This window comes from Elgaria multicarinata, chromosome 5 (genome assembly GCF_023053635.1).
Source record: "Elgaria multicarinata webbii isolate HBS135686 ecotype San Diego chromosome 5, rElgMul1.1.pri, whole genome shotgun sequence".
Taxonomy (NCBI): Eukaryota; Metazoa; Chordata; class Lepidosauria; order Squamata; family Anguidae; genus Elgaria; species Elgaria multicarinata.
Window position 1 is genome coordinate 45,784,293 of NC_086175.1, and position 17,043 is coordinate 45,801,335.

Here is a 17,043-nt window from a genome sequence, read left to right on the forward strand (position 1 = left end):
GTGTCCTGCAATAAGCATTTCTCTCCCCTTGAAGGGAAGACTGGCTAGTAAAGTGTGGTGTCCTGCAATAAGCACTTCTCTCCCTTTGAAGGGAAGACTGGCTAGTAAAGTGTGGTGTCCTGCAATAAGCTTTTCTCTGCCCTTGAAGGGAAGACTGGCTAGTAAACTGTGGTGTCCTGCAGTAAGCATTTCTCTCCCCTTGAAGGGAAGACTGGCTAGTAAACTGTGGTGTCCTGCAATAAGCACTTCTCTCCCCTTGAAGGGAAGACTGGCTAGTAAAGTGTGGTGTCCTGCAGTAAGCATTTCTCTCCCCTTGAAGGGAAGACTGGCTAGTAAAGTGTGGTGTCCTGCAGTAAGCATTTCTCTCCCCTTGAAGGGAAGACTGGCTAGTAAGGTGTGGTGTCCTGCAATAAGCATTTCTCTCCCCTTGAAGGGAAGAATGGCTAGTAAACTGTGGTTTCCTGCTATAAGCATTTCTCTCCCCTTGAAGGGAAGAATGGCTAGTAAAGTGTGGTGTCCTGCTGTAAGCACTTCTCTCCCTTTGAAGGGAAGACTGGCTAGTAAAGTGTGGTGTCCTGCAATAAGCACTTCTCTCCCTTTGAAGGGAAGACTGGCTAGTAAAGTGTGGTGTCCTGCAATAAGCACTTCGCTTCCCTTGAAGGGAAGTCTGTCCAGAAAAGTGTGGTGTCCTGCAATAAGTACTTCTCCTCCCTTGAAGGGAAGACTGGACAGTAAAGTTTGGTGGCCTGAATTAAGCAATTCTCTCCCCTTGAAGGGAAGACTGGCTGGTAAAGTGTTAAGGCTGGCAATAATAGGTCCCCTCCCTCTGAAGGCAGTGCTTTACTCTTTCGTCTTTACAGCAGAACTTCCAGGCATCCCTTCTTCGACACCTGCATTCACTTTCTATTCAATCCATCCAGCAAGTGGACTGCAGAGAAATGGCCAGGGAAGTCTTGGTCCTTGAATTCAGAGGTGCAGCACACCATCATCCTGGGACAGAGGAGTGAAAATCTACATTTTATTTTTTAATTTATTGCACTTATATACCGCTCCCATAACAAGGGCTCTCTGGGCGGTTTACAGAAATTCTAAAATTGAGGTAAAAACGAGTATACAACATTTAAATTCTAAAACACAGAACATACCCACATAAAGAATTAAAAACTGTAAATCAACAAATGAAAGGGGAAAAAGCACAAAAACAAGTGCAATTAAAGCCAGTGTAATATATTGCTTAGAGAGTTGGACTGACTTACCTGGAAGGATTTTTTTTGAGGATAAGATGGAGACGAAGACGACGATGTAAGATGCCTCGCTTTCTTGGAAGAGTTAAAAAGCAGAGCCCACCCCATTAAGGGGAGTTAGGGGGGACACTGGCCAGTAAAGTGTGGTGTCCTGCAATAAGCACTTCTCTCCCCTTGAAGGGAAGACTAGCTAGTAAAGTGTGGTGTCCTGCAATAAGCACTTCTCTCCCTTTGAAGGGAAGACTGGCTAGTAAAGTGTGGTGTCCTGCAATAAGCATTTCTCTCCCCTTGAAGGGAAGAATGGCTAGTAAAGTGTGGTGTCCTGCAATAAGCATTTCTCTCCCCTTGAAGGGAAGACTGGCTAGTAAAGTGTGGTGTCCTGCAATAAGCATTTCTCTCCCCTTGAAGGGAAGACTGGCTAGTAAAGTGTGGTGTCCTGCAATAAGCTTTTCTCTGCCCTTGAAGGGAAGACTGGCTAGTAAAGTGTGGTGTCCTGCAATAAGCATTTCTCTCCCCTTGAAGGGAAGAATGGCTAGTAAAGTGTGGTGTCCTGCAATAAGCTTTTCTCTGCCCTTGAAGGGAAGACTGGCTAGTAAAGTGTGGTGTCCTGCAATAAGCATTTCTCTCCCCTTGAAGGGAAGAATGGCTAGTAAAGTGTGGTGTCCTGCAATAAGCATTTCTCTCCCCTTGAAGGGAAGACTGGCTAGTAAAGTGTGGTGTCCTGCAATAAGCACTTCTCTCCCTTTGAAGGGAAGACTGGCTAGTAAAGTGCGGTGTCCTGCAATAAGCTTTTCTCTGCCCTTGAAGGGAAGACTGGCTAGTAAACTGTGGTGTCCTGCAGTAAGCATTTCTCTCCCCTTGAAGGGAAGACTGGCTAGTAAACTGTGGTGTCCTGCAATAAGCACTTCTCTCCCCTTGAAGGGAAGACTGGCTAGTAAAGTGTGGTGTCCTGCAATAAGCATTTCTCTCCCCTTGAAGGGAAGACTGGCTAGTAAAGTGTGGTGTCCTGCAATAAGCATTTCTCTCCCCTTGAAGGGAAGACTGGCTAGTGTACTCTGGTGTCCTGCAATAAGCTTTTCTCTGCCCTTGAAGGGAAGACTGGCTAGTAAGGTGTGGTGTCCTGCAATAAGCATTTCTCTCCCCTTGAAGGGAAGAATGGCTAGTAAACTGTGGTTTCCTGCAATAAGCATTTCTCTCCCCTTGAAGGGAAGAATGGCTAGTAAAGTGTGGTGTCCTGCTGTAAGCACTTCTCTCCCTTTGAAGGGAAGACTGGCTAGTAAAGTGTGGTGTCCTGCAATAAGCACTTCTCTCCCTTTGAAGGGAAGACTGGCTAGTAAAGTGTGGTGTCCTGCAATAAGCACTTCGCTTCCCTTGAAGGGAAGTCTGTCCAGAAAAGTGTGGTGTCCTGCAATAAGTACTTCTCTTCCCTTGAAGGGAAGACTGGACAGTAAAGTTTGGTGGCCTGAATTAAGCAATTCTCTCCCCTTGAAGGGAAGACTGGCTGGTAAAGTGTGAAGGCTGGCAATAATAGGTCCCCTCCCTCTGAAGGCAGTGCTTTACTCTTTCGTCTTTACAGCAGAACTTCCAGGCATCCCTTCTTCGACACCTGCATTCACTTTCTATTCAATCCATCCAGCAAGTGGACTGCAGAGAAATGGCCAGGGAAGTCTTGGTCCTTGATTTCAGAGGTGCAGCACACCATCATCCTGGGACAGAGGAGTGAAAATCTACATTTTATTTTTTAATTTATTGCACTTATATACCGCTCCCATAACAAGGGCTCTCTGGGCGGTTCACAGAAATTCTAAAATTAAGGTAAAAACGAGTATACAAAATTTAAATTCTAAATCACAGAACATAACTACATAAAGAATTAAAAACTGTAAATCAACAAATGAAAGGGGAAAAAGCACAAAAACAAGTGCAATTAAAGCCAGTGTAATATATTGATTAGAGAGTTGGACTGACTTACCTCGAAGGAATTTTTTTTGAGGATAAGATGGAGACGAAGACGACGATGTAAGATGCCTCGCTTTCTTGGAAGAGTTAAAAAGCAGAGCCCACCCCATTAAGGGGAGTTAGGGGGGGACACTGGCCAGTAAAGTGTGGTGTCCGGCAGTAAGCAGTTCTCTCCCCTTGAAGGGAAGAATGGCTAGTAAAGTATGGTGTCCTGCAATAAGCACTTCTCTCCCCTTGAAGGGAAGACTAGCTAGTAAAGTGCGGTGTCCTGCAATAAGCACTTCTCTCCCCTTGAAGGGAAGACTGGCTAGTAAAGTGTGGTGTCCTGCAATAAGCACTTCTCTCCCCTTGAAGGGAAGACTGGCTAGTAAAGTATGGTGTCCTGCAATAAGCACTTCTCTCCCCTTGAAGGGAAGACTAGCTAGTAAAGTGCGGTGTCCTGCAATAAGCACTTCTCTCCCCTTGAAGGGAAGAATGGCTAGTAAAGTGTGGTGTCCTGCAATAAGCATTTCTCTCCCCTTGAAGGGAAGACTGGCTAGTAAAGTGTGGTGTCCTGCAATAAGCACTTCTCTCCCCTTGAAGGGAAGACTGGCTAGTAAAGTGTGGTGTCCTGCAATAAGCTTTTCTCTCCCCTTGAAGGGAAGACTGGCTAGTAAAGTGTGGTGTCCTGCAATAAGCATTTCTCTCCCCTTGAAGGGAAGAATGGCTAGTAAAGTGTGGTGTCCTGCAATAAGCATTTCTCTCCCCTTGAAGGGAAGAATGGCTAGTAAAGTGTGGTGTCCTGCAGTAAGCATTTCTCTCCCCTTGAAGGGAAGACTGGCTAGTAAACTGTGGTGTCTTGCAATAAGCATTTCTCTCCCCTTGAAGGGAAGAATGGCTAGTAAAGTGTGGTGTCCTGCAGTAAGTATTTCTCTCCCCTTGAAGGGAAGACTGGCTAGTAAACTGTGGTGTCCTGCAGTAAGCATTTCTCTCCCCTTGAAGGGAAGACTGGCTAGTAAAATGTGGTGTCCTGCAATAAGCACTTCTCTCCCCTTGAAGGGAAGAATGGCTAGTAAAGTGTGGTGTCCTGCAATAAGCACTTCTCTCCCCTTGAAGGGAAGACTGGCTAGTAAAGTGTGGTGTCCTGCAGTAAGCATTTCTCTTCCCTTGAAGGGAAGACTGGCTAGTAAAGTGTGGTGTCCTGCAGTAAGCATTTCTCTCCCCTTGAAGGGAAGACTGGCTAGTAAACTGTGGTGTCCTGCAGTAAGCATTTCTCTCCCCTTGAAGGGAAGACTGGCTAGTAAAGTGTGGTGTCCTGCAATAAGCACTTCTCTCCCCTTGAAGGGAAGACTATCTAGTAAAGTGCGGTGTCCTGCAATAAGCACTTCTCTCCCCTTGAAGGGAAGACTGGCTAGTAAAGTGTGGTGTCCTGCATTAAGCATTTCTCTCCCCTTGAAGGGAAGACTGGCTAGTAAAGTGTGGTGTCCTGCAGTAAGCATTTCTCTCCACTTGAAGGGAAGACTGGCTGGTAAAGTGTGGTGTCCTGCAATAAGCGCTTCTCTCCCCTTGAAGGGAAGACTGGCTAGTAAAGTGTGGTGTCCTGCAATAAACACTTCTCTCCCCTTGAAGGGAAGACTGGCTAGTAAAGTACGGTGTCCTGCAATAAGCACTTCTCTCCCCTTGAAGGGAAGAATGGCTAGTAAAGTGCGGTGTCCTGCAATAAGCATTTCTCTCCCCTTGAAGGGAAGACTGGCTAGTAAAGGGCGGTGTCCTGCAGTAAGCATTTCTCTCCCCTTGAAGGGAAGACTGGCTAGTAAAGTGTGGTGTCCTGCAGTAAGCATTTCTCTCCCCTTGAAGGGAAGACTGGCTAGTAAAGTGTGGTGTCCTGCAATAAGCACTTCTCTCCCCTAGAAGGGAAGACTGGCTAGTAAAGTGTGGTGTCCTGCAGTAAGCATTTCTCTCCCCTTGAAGGGAAGACTGGCTAGTAAAGTGTGGTGTCCTGCATTAAGCATTTCTCTCCCCTTGAAGTGAAGAATGGCTAGTAAAGTGTGGTGTCCTGCAATAAGCATTTCTCTCCCCTCGAAGGGAAGAATGGCTAGTAAAGTGTGGTGTCCTGCAGTAAGCATTTCTCTCCCCTTGAAGGGAAGACTGGCTAGTAAACTGTGGTGTCTTGCAATAAGCATTTCTCTCCCCTTGAAGGGAAGAATGGCTAGTAAAGTGTGGTGTCCTGCAGTAAGCATTTCTCTCCCCTTGAAGGGAAGACTGGCTAGTAAACTGTGGTGTCCTGCAGTAAGCATTTCTCTCCCCTTGAAGGGAAGACTGGCTAGTAAAGTGTGGTGTCCTGCAATAAGCACTTCTCTCCCCTTGAAGGGAAGAATGGCTAGTAAAGTGTGGTGTCCTGCAATAAGCTTTTCTCTGCCCTTGAAGGGAAGACTGGCTAGTAAAGTGTGGTGTCCTGCAGTAAGCATTTCTCTACCCTTGAAGGGAAGAATGGCTAGTAAAGTGTGGTGTCCTGCAATAAGCACTTCTCTCCCCTTGAAGGGAAGTCTGTCCAGAAAAGTGTGGTGTCCTGCAATAAGTACTTCTCTTCCCTTGAAGGGAAGACTGGACAGTAAAGTTTGGTGGCCTGATCTAAGCAATTCTCTCTCCTTGAAGGGAAGACTGGCCAGTAAAGTGTGAAGGCTGGCAATAATAGTTCCCCTCCCTCTGAAGGCAGTGCTTTACTCTTTCGTCTTTACAGCAGAACTTCCAGGCATCCCTTCTTCGACACCTGCATTCACTTTCTATTCAATCCATCCAGCAAGTGGACTGCAGAGAAATGGCCAGGGAAGTCTTGGTCCTTGATTTCAGAGGTGCAGCACACCATCATCCTGGGACAGAGGAGTGAAAATCTACATTTTATTTTTTAATTTATTGCACTTATATACCGCTCCCATAACAAGGGCTCTCTGGGCGGTTTACAGAAATTCTAAAATTAAGGTAAAAACGAGTATACAAAATTTAAATTCTAAAACACGGAACATACCCACATAAAGAATTAAAAACTGTAAATCAACAAATGAAAGGGGAAAAAGCACAAAAACAAGTGCAATTAAAGCCAGTGTAATATATTGCTTAGAGAGTTGGACTGACTTACCTGGAAGGATTTTTTTTGAGGATAAGATGGAGACGAAGACGACGATGTAAGATGCCACGCTTTCTTGGAAGAGTTAAAAAGCAGAGCCCACACAATTAAGGGGAGTTAGGGGGGGACACTGGCCAGTAAAGTGTGGTGTCCTGCAATAAGCACTTCTCTCCCCTTGAAGGGAAGACTGGCTAGTAAAGTGTGGTGTCCTGCAATAAGCACTTCTCTCCCCTTGAAGGGAAGAATGGCTAGTAAAGTGTGGTGTCCTGCAATAAGCATTTCTCTCCCCTTGAAGGGAAGACTGGCTAGTAAAGTGTGGTGTCCTGCAATAAGCTTTTCTCTGCCCTTGAAGGGAAGACTGGCTAGTAAACTGTGGTGTCCTGCAGTAAGCATTTCTCTCCCCTTGAAGGGAAGACTGGCTAGTAAAGTGTGGTGTCCTGCAATAAGCTTTTCTCTGCCCTTGAAGGGAAGACTGGCTAGTAAAGTGTGGTGTCCTGCAATAAGCATTTCTCTCCCCTTGAAGGGAAGAATGGCTAGTGAACTGTGGTGTCCTGCAGTAAGCATTTCTCTCCCCTTGAAGGGAAGACTGGCTAGTAAAGTGTGGTGTCCTGCATTAAGCATTTCTCTCCCCTTGAAGGGAAGACTGGCTAGTAAAGTGTGGTGTCCTGCAATAAGCACTTCTCTCCCCTTGAAGGGAAGAATGGCTAGTAAAGTGCGGTGTCCTGCAATAAGCATTTCTCTCCCCTTGAAGGGAAGACTGGCTAGTAAAGTGTGGTGTCCTGCAGTAAGCATTTCTCTCCCCTTGAAGGGAAGAATGGCTAGTAAAGTGTGAAGGCTGGCAATAATAGGTCCCCTCCCTCTGAAGGCAGTGCTTTACTCTTTCGTCTTTACAGCAGAACTTCCAGGCATCCCTTCTTCGACACCTGCATTCACTTTCTATTCAATCCATCCAGCAAGTGGACTGCAGAGAAATGGCCAGGGAAGTCTTGGTCCTTGATTTCAGAGGTGCAGCACACCATCATCCTGGGACAGAGGAGTGAAAATCTACATTTTATTTTTTAATTTATTGCACTTATATACTGCTCCCATAACAAGGGCTCTCTGGGCGGTTTACAGAAATTCTAAAATTAAGGTAAAAACGAGTATACAAAATTTAAATTCTAAAACACGGAACATACCCACATAAAGAATTAAAAACTGTAAATCAACAAATGAAAGGGGAAAAAGCACAAAAACAAGTGCAATTAAAGCCAGTGTAATATATTGCTTAGAGAGTTGGACTGACTTACCTGGAAGGATTTTTTTTGAGGATAAGATGGAGACGAAGACGACGATGTAAGATGCCACGCTTTCTTGGAAGAGTTAAAAAGCAGAGCCCACCCCATTAAGGGGAGTTAGGGGGGGACACTGGCCAGTAAAGTGTGGTGTCCTGCAATAAGCACTTCTCTCCCCTTGAAGGGAAGACTAGCTAGTAAAGTGCGGTGTCCTGCAATAAGCACTTCTCTCCCCTTGAAGGGAAGAATGGCTAGTAAAGTGTGGTGTCCTGCAATAAGCATTTCTCTCCCCTTGAAGGGAAGACTGGCTAGTAAAGTGTGGTGTCCTGCAATAAGCTTTTCTCTGCCCTTGAAGGGAAGACTGGCTAGTAAACTGTGGTGTCCTGCAGTAAGCATTTCTCTCCCCTTGAAGGGAAGACTGGCTAGTAAAGTGTGGTGTCCTGCAATAAGCATTTCTCTCCCCTTGAAGGGAAGAATGGCTAGTAAAGTGTGGTGTCCTGCAATAAGCACTTCTCTCCCCTTGAAGGGAAGACTGGCTAGTAAACTGTGGTGTCCTGCAGTAAGCATTTATCTCCCCTTGAAGGGAAGACTGGCTAGTAAAGTGTGGTGTCCTGCAATAAGCATTTCTCTCCCCTTGAAGGGAAGACTGGCTAGTGAACTGTGGTGTCCTGCAAAAAGCTTTTCTCTGCCCTTGAAGGGAAGACTGGCTAGTAAAGTGTGGTGTCCTGCAGTAAGCATTTCTCTCCCCTTGAAGGGAAGAATGGCTAGTAAAGTGTGGTGTCCTGCAGTAAGCATTTCTCTCCCCTTGAAGGGAAGACTGGCTGGTAAAGTGTGGTGTCCTGCAATAAGCGCTTTTCTCCCCTTGAAGGGAAGACTGGCTGGTAAAGTGTGGTGTCCTGCAATAAGCACTTCTCTCCCCTTGAAGGGAAGACTGGCTAGTAAAGTGTGGTGTCCTGCAATAAGCACTTCTCTCCCCTTGAAGGGAAGAATGGCTAGTAAAGTGCGGTGTCCTGCAATAAGCATTTCTCTCCCCTTGAAGGGAAGACTGGCTAGTAAAGTGTGGTGTCCTGCAGTAAGCATTTCTCTCCCCTTGAAGGGAAGAATGGCTAGTAAAGTGTGGTGTCCTGCAGTAAGCATTTCTCTCCCCTTGAAGGGAAGACTGGCTAGTAAAGTGTGGTGTCCTGCAATAAGCACTTCTCTCCCCTAGAAGGGAAGACTGGCTAGTAAAGTGTGGTGTCCTGCAGTAAGCAGTTCTCTCCCCTTGAAGGGCAGACTGGCTAGTAAAGTGTGGTGTCCTGCAGTAAGCATTTCTCTCCCCTTGAAGGGAAGACTGGCTAGTAAAGTGTGGTGTCCTGCATTAAGCATTTCTCTCCCCTTGAAGGGAAGAATGGCTAGTAAAGTGTGGTGTCCTGCAGTAAGCAGTTCTCTCCCCTTGAAGGGAAGACTGGCTAGTAAACTGTGGTGTCTTGCAATAAGCATTTCTCTCCCCTTGAAGGGAAGAATGGCTAGTAAAGTGTGGTGTCCTGCAGTAAGCATTTCTCTCCCCTTGAAGGGAAGACTGGCTAGTAAACTGTGGTGTCCTGCAGTAAGCATTTCTCTCCCCTTGAAGGGAAGACTGGCTAGTAAAGTGTGGTGTCCTGCAATAAGCACTTCTCTCCCCTTGTAGGGAAGAATGGCTAGTAAAGTGTGGTGTCCTGCAGTAAGCATTTCTCTCCCCTTGAAGGGAAGACTGGCTAGTTAAGTGTGGTGTCCTGCAATAAGCACTTCGCTGCCCTTGAAGGGAAGACTGGCTAGTAAAGTGTGGTGTCCTGCAGTAAGCATTTCTCTCCCCTTGAAGGGAAGACTGGCTAGTAAAGTGTGGTGTCCTGCAATAAGCACTTCTCTCCCTTTGAAGGGAAGACTGGCTAGTAAAGTGTGGTGTCCTGCAATAAGCACTTCTCTCCCTTTGAAGGGAAGACTGGCTAGTTAAGTGTGGTGTCCTGCAATAAGCACTTCGCTGCCCTTGAAGGGAAGTCTGTCCAGAAAAGTGTGGCGTCCTGCAATAAGTACTTCTCTTCCCTTGAAGGGAAGACTGGACAGTAAAGTTTGGTGGCCTGAATTAAGCAATTCTCTCCCCTTGAAGGGAAGACTGACCAGTAAAGTGTGAAGGCTGGCAATAATAGGTCCCCACCCTCTGAAGGCAGTGCTTTACTCTTTCGTCTTTACAGCAGAACTTCCAGGCATCCCTTCTTCGACACCTGCATTCACTTTCTATTCAATCCATCCAGCAAGTGGACTGCAGAGAAATGGCCAGGGAAGTCTTGGTCCTTGATTTCAGAGGTGCAGCACACCATCATCCTGGGACAGAGGAGTGAAAATCTACATTTTATTTTTTAATTTATTGCACTTATATACCACTCCCATAACAAGGCTCTCTGGGCGGTTTACAGAAATTCTAAAATTAAGGTAAAAACGAGTATACAAAATTTAAATTCTAAATCACAGAACATACCCACATAAAGAATTAAAAACTGTAAATCAACAAATGAAAGGGGAAAAAGCACAAAAACAAGTGCAATTAAAGCCAGTGTAATATATTGCTTAGAGAGTTGGACTGACTTACCTGGAAGGATTTTTTTTGAGGATAAGATGGAGACGAAGACGACGATGTAAGATGCCTCGCTTTCTTGGAAGAGTTAAAAAGCAGAGCCCACCCCATTAAGGGGAGTTAGGGGGGGACACTGGCCAGTAAAGTGTGGTGTCCGGCAGTTAGCAGTTCTCTCCCCTTGAAGGGAAGAATGGCTAGTAAAGTATGGTGTCCTGCAATAAGCACTTCTCTCCCCTTGAAGGGAAGACTGGCTAGTGAACTGTGGTGTCCTGCAATAAGCTTTTCTCTGCCCTTGAAGGGAAGACTGGCTAGTAAACTGTGGTGTCCTGCAGTAAGCATTTCTCTCCCCTTGAAGGGAAGACTGGCTAGTAAAGTGTGGTGTCCTGCAGTAAGCATTTCTCTCCCCGTGAAGGGAAGACTGGCTAGTAAAGTGTGGTGTCCTGCAGTAAGCATTTCTCTCCCCTTGAAGGTAAGGCTGGCTAGTAAAGTGTGGTGTCCTGCAATAAGCACTTCTCTCCCCTTGAAGGGAAGACTGGCTAGTAAAGTACGGTGTCCTGCAATAAGCACTTCTCTCCCCTTGAAGGGAAGAATGGCTAGTAAAGTGTGGTGTCCTGCAATAAGCATTTCTTTCCCCTTGAAGGGAAGACTGGCTAGTAAAGTGTGGTGTCCTGCAATAAGCATTTCTCTCCCCTTGAAGGGAAGACTGGCTGGTAAAATGTGGTGTCCTGCAATAAGCTTTTCTCTGCCCTTGAAGGGAAGACTGGCTAGTAAACTGTGGTGTCCTGCAGTAAACATTTCTCTCCCCTTGAAGGGAAGACTGGCTAGTAAAGTGTGGTGTCCTGCAGTAAGCATTTCTCTCCCCTTGAAGGGAAGACTGGACAGTAAAGTTTGGTGGCCTGATCTAAGCAATTCTCTCCCCTTGAAGGGAAGACTGGCCAATAAAGTGTGAAGGCTGGCAATAATAGGTCCCCACCCTCTGAAGGCAGTGCTTTACTCTTTCGTCTTTACAGCAGAACTTCCAGGCATCCCTTCTTCGACACCTGCATTCATTTTCTATTCAATCTATCCAGCAAGTGGACTGCAGAGAAATGGCCAGGGAAGTCTTGGTCCTTGATTTCAGAGGTGCAGCACACCATCATCCTGGGACAGAGGAGTGAAAATCTACATTTTATTTTTTAATTTATTGCACTTATATACCGCTCCCATAACAAGGGCTCTCTGGGCGGTTTACAGAAATTCTAAAATTAAGGTAAAAACGAGTATACAAAATTTAAATTCTAAAACACAGAACATACCCACATAAAGAATTAAAAACTGTAAGTCAACAAATGAAAGGGGAAAAAGCACAAAAACAAGTGCAATTAAAGCCAGTGTAATATATTGCTTAGAGAGTTGGACTGAGTTACCTCGAAGGATTTTTTCTGAGGATAAGATGGAGACGAAGACGACGATGTAAGATGCCTCGCTTTCCTTGGAAGAGTTAAAAAGCAAAGCCCACCCCATGAAGGGGAGTGAGGGGTGGACACTGGCTAGTAAAGAGTGGTGTCCTGCAATAAGCACTTCTCTCCCCTTGAAGGGAAGAATGGCTAGTAAAGTGTGGTGTCCTGCAGTAAGCATTTCTCTCCCCTTGAAGTGAAGACTGGCTGGTAAAGTGTGGTGTCCTGCAATAAGCATTTCTCTCCCCTTGAAGGGAAGACTGGCTAGTAAAGTGTGGTGTCCTCGAATAAGCATTTCTCTCCCCTTGAAGGGAAGACTGGCTAGTAAAGTGTGGTGTCCTCCAGTAAGCATTTTTCTCCCCTTGAAGGGAAGACTGGCTAGTAAAGTGTGGTGTCCTGCAATAAGCATTTCTCTCCCCTTGAAGGGAAGACTGGCTAGTAAAGTGTGGTGTCCTGCAATAAGCACTTCTCTCCCCTTGAAGGGAAGACTGGCTGGTAAAGTGTGGTGTCCTGCAATAAGCACTTCTCTCCCCTTGAAGGGAAGACTGGCTGGTAAAGTGTGGTGTCCTGCAATAAGCACTTCTCTCCCCTTGAAGGGAAGACTGGCTGGTAAAGTGTGGTGTCCTGCAATAAGCACTTCTCTCCCCTTGAAGGGAAGAATGGCTAGTAAAGTATGGTGTCCTGCAATAAGCACTTCTCTCCCCTTGAAGGGAAGACTGGCTGGTAAAGTGTGGTGTCCTGCAATAAGCACTTCTCTCCCCTTGAAGGGAAGACTGGCTGGTAAAGTGTGGTGTACTGCAATAAGCACTTCTCTCCCCATGAAAGGAAGTCTGGCTAGTAAAGTGTGGTGGACTGCGATTTGCACTTCTCTACCCTTGGAGGGAAGATTGGCTGGTAAATTGTGGTGTCCTGAAACAAGCACCTCTCTCCCCTGAAGGGAGGATTGGCTAGTAAAGTGTGGTGTCCTGAAATATGCACTTCTCTCCCCTTGGAGGGAAGACTGGCTAGTAAAGTGTGGTGGCCTGCAATAAGCAATTCTCTCCCTTTTAAGGGAAGACTGGCTACTAAAGTGTGAATGGTCGCAATAAGTGGTCCCCTCCCTCTGAAGGCAGCGCTTTCCTCTTACGTCTTTACAGCAAAACTTCCAGGCATCTTTTCTTCGGCACCTGCATTCACTTTCTAGTCAATCCATCCAGCAAGTGGACTGCAGAGAAATGGCCAGGGAAGTCTTGGTCCTTGATTTCAGAGGTGCAGTAGACTATCATCCTGGGACAGAGAAGTGAAAATCTACAATTTATATTTTTATTAATTGTACTTCTATACCGCTCCCATAGCTAGGGCTTTCTGGGCGGTTTACACAAATTCTAAAATTAAGATAAAAATTAGTATACAAAATTTAGAATTCTAAAACACAGAACATACACACATAAAGCATTAAAAACCATTAATCAACAAATGAGAAGGAAACAGAACACAAAAACAAGTGCAATCAAAGCCAGTGTAATATATTGCTTAGTGAGTTGGATCCAGTAAAGTGTGAAGTCCAGGAATAAGCACTTCTCTCTCCTTAAAGGGGAGTCTGGCTGGAAATAAGTGTTAAGGCCAGCAATAAGTTTTGCTCTCCCCTTAAAAGGGAGTCTGGCCAGTAACTGCGAACTCCGGAAATAAGGGGTCCCCTCCCTTTGAAGGCAGTGCTTTCCTCTCACATTGTTATATCAAAACTTCCAGGCAGCCCTTCTTTGGGAGCTGCATTGATTTTCCATTCAATCCATGTAGATAAGATGAAGAGGAGAATGACAATGATGCAAGCCACCTTGTTTTCCCTGCAAGAAGAAAAAAGCATATATACGTATGTAAACACATAATTCAATACAGCAGTGTCAAAACATTCAGCTCCATTTTCAGACATTGGAGGTTTTATACCTCATAGCTCAACCACCAGTTAAAATATCTTGACAATATATGTGCTCATTATATTGTCTTAATAATAATACATAACTTGTTAAACTAGAAATACGTTAATTCTTCATTTTAAAACTTCATGGTAATAACCCAGAGCAACAACAAAAGTTTAAATCTTATATCACATATCTAAAGCAGAAAGAGTTATAATCATATATATTCTCATGCTTTTTCTAATACTATATTAAACTTTAAAAAAAATCTCTTAAGTTATTTTTCTTTGCTTCCAACAATTTATCAATAATTTAGTAAGGCTAATTTGACAGCTTGATAATAGAATACAAGATAAGAAAAACCCATATCCCCTCTTCCTATATTGTTATAACTTTCCTATCTTATATAAAATTTCAGCTACCAGCCTTTGTTTCTTCCTGATTAAAGGGATTTTTAGTGCATCAGAGAATACTACTATTTACTTTGGGGTTTTCAAAAGACGGTATTAATTCTTAAGGAATAGAGACACTGTTGCTACTAACTATAAGCCTTAATGACTCATTTTACCTCAGGACTTATTCCCAAACCTTAACCTTAGATATACACCCACATCTAGCTCTAGCTCTTGGATAGTCTTCTTTTGACTCCCAAAGCACCTCCTGTTGTATTTCTGGCTGCTTGGACAATTTATTTGAGGTTTTGCTGCCTGCTTGTTTAACCCTCTTCTGGCAAGATCTCAGGGCCTAAGGAACTCTCTGCCACTGTAACTCCAAGTTCTACAAGTGGACCCTTCCCCCACCCCCCGCCACCAAATCTCTTTAGAATTTCCTGTTATAAGAGGCTTTGGCATAAGAGAGTCTCCAAAACTAGAGCCATGACGAACTATTAAACAATCCTATGCATGTTTAGCCAAAAAAAAGAAGAAAAAAGTCATAAAACTCCCAGTGATAATTCTTAAGGACATTGTCCCTATTATAAGCCTCTTAAAGACTATGTTTACCTCAGGAAAAAAATCCCTAAACCTTTACTCTAGCCCAATATACCCGTAGTAGTCTTCTTCTGAATCTCAAAACTTCTCATATTGTATTTCTGGCGGCTTGGACCATTTTATCTGGGTGTTTGCTGCTGCCTGCGTGTATAACCTTTTACCTCAGGAAAAAACACCCCTAAACCTTTAGCCAAATACACCCCATAACAGTCTTCTTCTGAATCCCAAAGCTTCTCCTATTGTATTTCTGGCTGCTCATGCCATTTATATGGGCGTTTGCTGCTGCCTGCTTGTATAACCTTCTTTTACCACAGGAAAAAACCACCCCCTAAACCTTTAGCCAAATACACTCCATAACAAGATTCTTCTGAATCCCAAAGCTTCTCCTATTGTATTTCTGGCTGCTTGAGCCATTTATCTGGGTGTTTGCCTCTGCCTGCTTGTATAAGCTTCTTTTAGGGCAGCTTTCTGGCATAATACAGCCACCCTACACCTGACCTTCACTAACTACCCATGGTTATCCCACAGGAATAGCTTAATATTCGAGGGGAATATTCAACAGAACCCTTAGTTTCATATTCAAGCCTCAGCTGTTGAGTTTCTCCTCAGTTTTCTTTCTGAAACTTCACCTACCAAAGATATAGGGTGACCATATGAAAAGGAGGACAGGGCTCCTGTATCTTTAAAGTTGTATAGAAAAGGGAATTTCAGCAAGTGTTATTTGAATGCATGTAGCACCTGGTGAAATTTTGTCTTCCTTATAACAATTAAAGCTGCAGGAGTCCTGCCCTCTTGACCAGATACAAAAGAGAGGAGGGCTCCTGCAGCTTTAACTATTGCAATGAAGAGGGAATTTCACCAGATGCTGTATGCATACAAATGATACCTGCTGAAAATACCTTTTCTCTACAACTGTTAAAGATACAGGAGCCCTGTCCTCCTTTTCATATGGTCACCCTACCAAAGAACACCCCTTCCCTCTCGCTGTCTAATCTCAGACTGACTGACACCAAATGTCTTTTCCCGCTCTTTCCCACCTCATGGGAACGCCCAGCCAATCAGAACTGAATTTACCTGATCCAAGCCCCACCCAGAAATATTCAAATTATTTGTTTCTCTCTTCCCCCACTTCAGAACATCAATAAATAATTACTATAACAGGCTTTTGACCGAATATATATATATATATATAATTTTCCAAAAGAAAGTCAACCAGAAGTATGAAAAAGAAAAGAAGTAAATAAAAAAGGGGAATATATTGAATTTAAATAAAATTATCCACAGAGGGTAGTACATAACATCTTTTAAACGCCTCCTGAAGACATGCCTTTTTTACACAGGCTTTCCCTGTTTTTTTAATGTAGCTAGTTTTATACTGCCTTTTTTAACTTCTTAATGATTTAAATTTATACTTGTTATAGTTTATGTTTTTTAATTGTGCATTGCCCAGAGAGCTTCAGCTGATGGGCAGTATAAAAATGTAATAAATAAATAAATAAATAAATAAATTTAACCTCTATTCATATTTTTCACTTAGCATTACAGACCAAACTATATGAGGAGTTCATGGGCTGCTTAGAAGTTTCCTTTTATCATTCTTCTCTATATCAAACTAATATTTGGTCTCTTTTCCATAATCTGAGGAAAGGGTTTGGCATATACTACTGTGCATGATCCTGCTCAGTATATAAAATAAAATCCTGTCATGTTTTATAAAAGTCGGGTATTTTGACTTTGGCTAATTTTATGGCATTTTTTTTTTCTGTCATAGCTACGTGCTATAATTTCATATACCATGATTTCAGTGTATTCCTACTTTGGGCTATGAGCCTGTTGATTTGAAGATGGTCCCTAAAAGGATTTCCTAAGACCATTTGGAATGAACCAAAGTGTTTCAATAACCACTCAATGTCCTTCATTTTAGTATGTCCCCAGGGCACATTTTCCCCGCAGTCAAGCAAGCCCGTCAACATGAAAGGAAACTGCATTCCAGCATCTGAGGAAGGCACATAAAAGGCACTCCTCCATTTAGCTGGTTCTGGCATTTAAAAACATTGGACAAGGAGCAAAGGCTGGTTCTAATGGGACAAATGTCATCTCAGCTTTAATGTCATGCGGATGGGGAAGTCGTTTTTGTGGGAGAAGTGACACAGAGCTAGTCTCATGGCTGCTCCTTAAGCTATTTGCTGAGCCCCAGCATCTTGCTCCTCACAGAGGCCAACCTTACCAAATGACTTCAGGAAGACCCCAAACAGGGCATGATAATACAATAGTCCTCTTCTGCTGTTGCTCCCCAGCAAATGGTATGCAGAAGCATGTATCCTATTTAGGATCAGGGTGCTGTTCTCACGCTAAAAGCCATATTTACCATTGCCTGATTCATGTAGCAGTGATGTAAATAACCTGAAGAAGTATTTTCTTGACATATAAGCAGTAAATTATGCTCATATGTATCACTAGAATTTTAGGGGGGAAATAAACAGACTGGAATAACATTTCAGAACTTTTTTTTTTTTTTTGCTGTCACAGCAAGTCTCTGCAAAGCTTGATTCAATA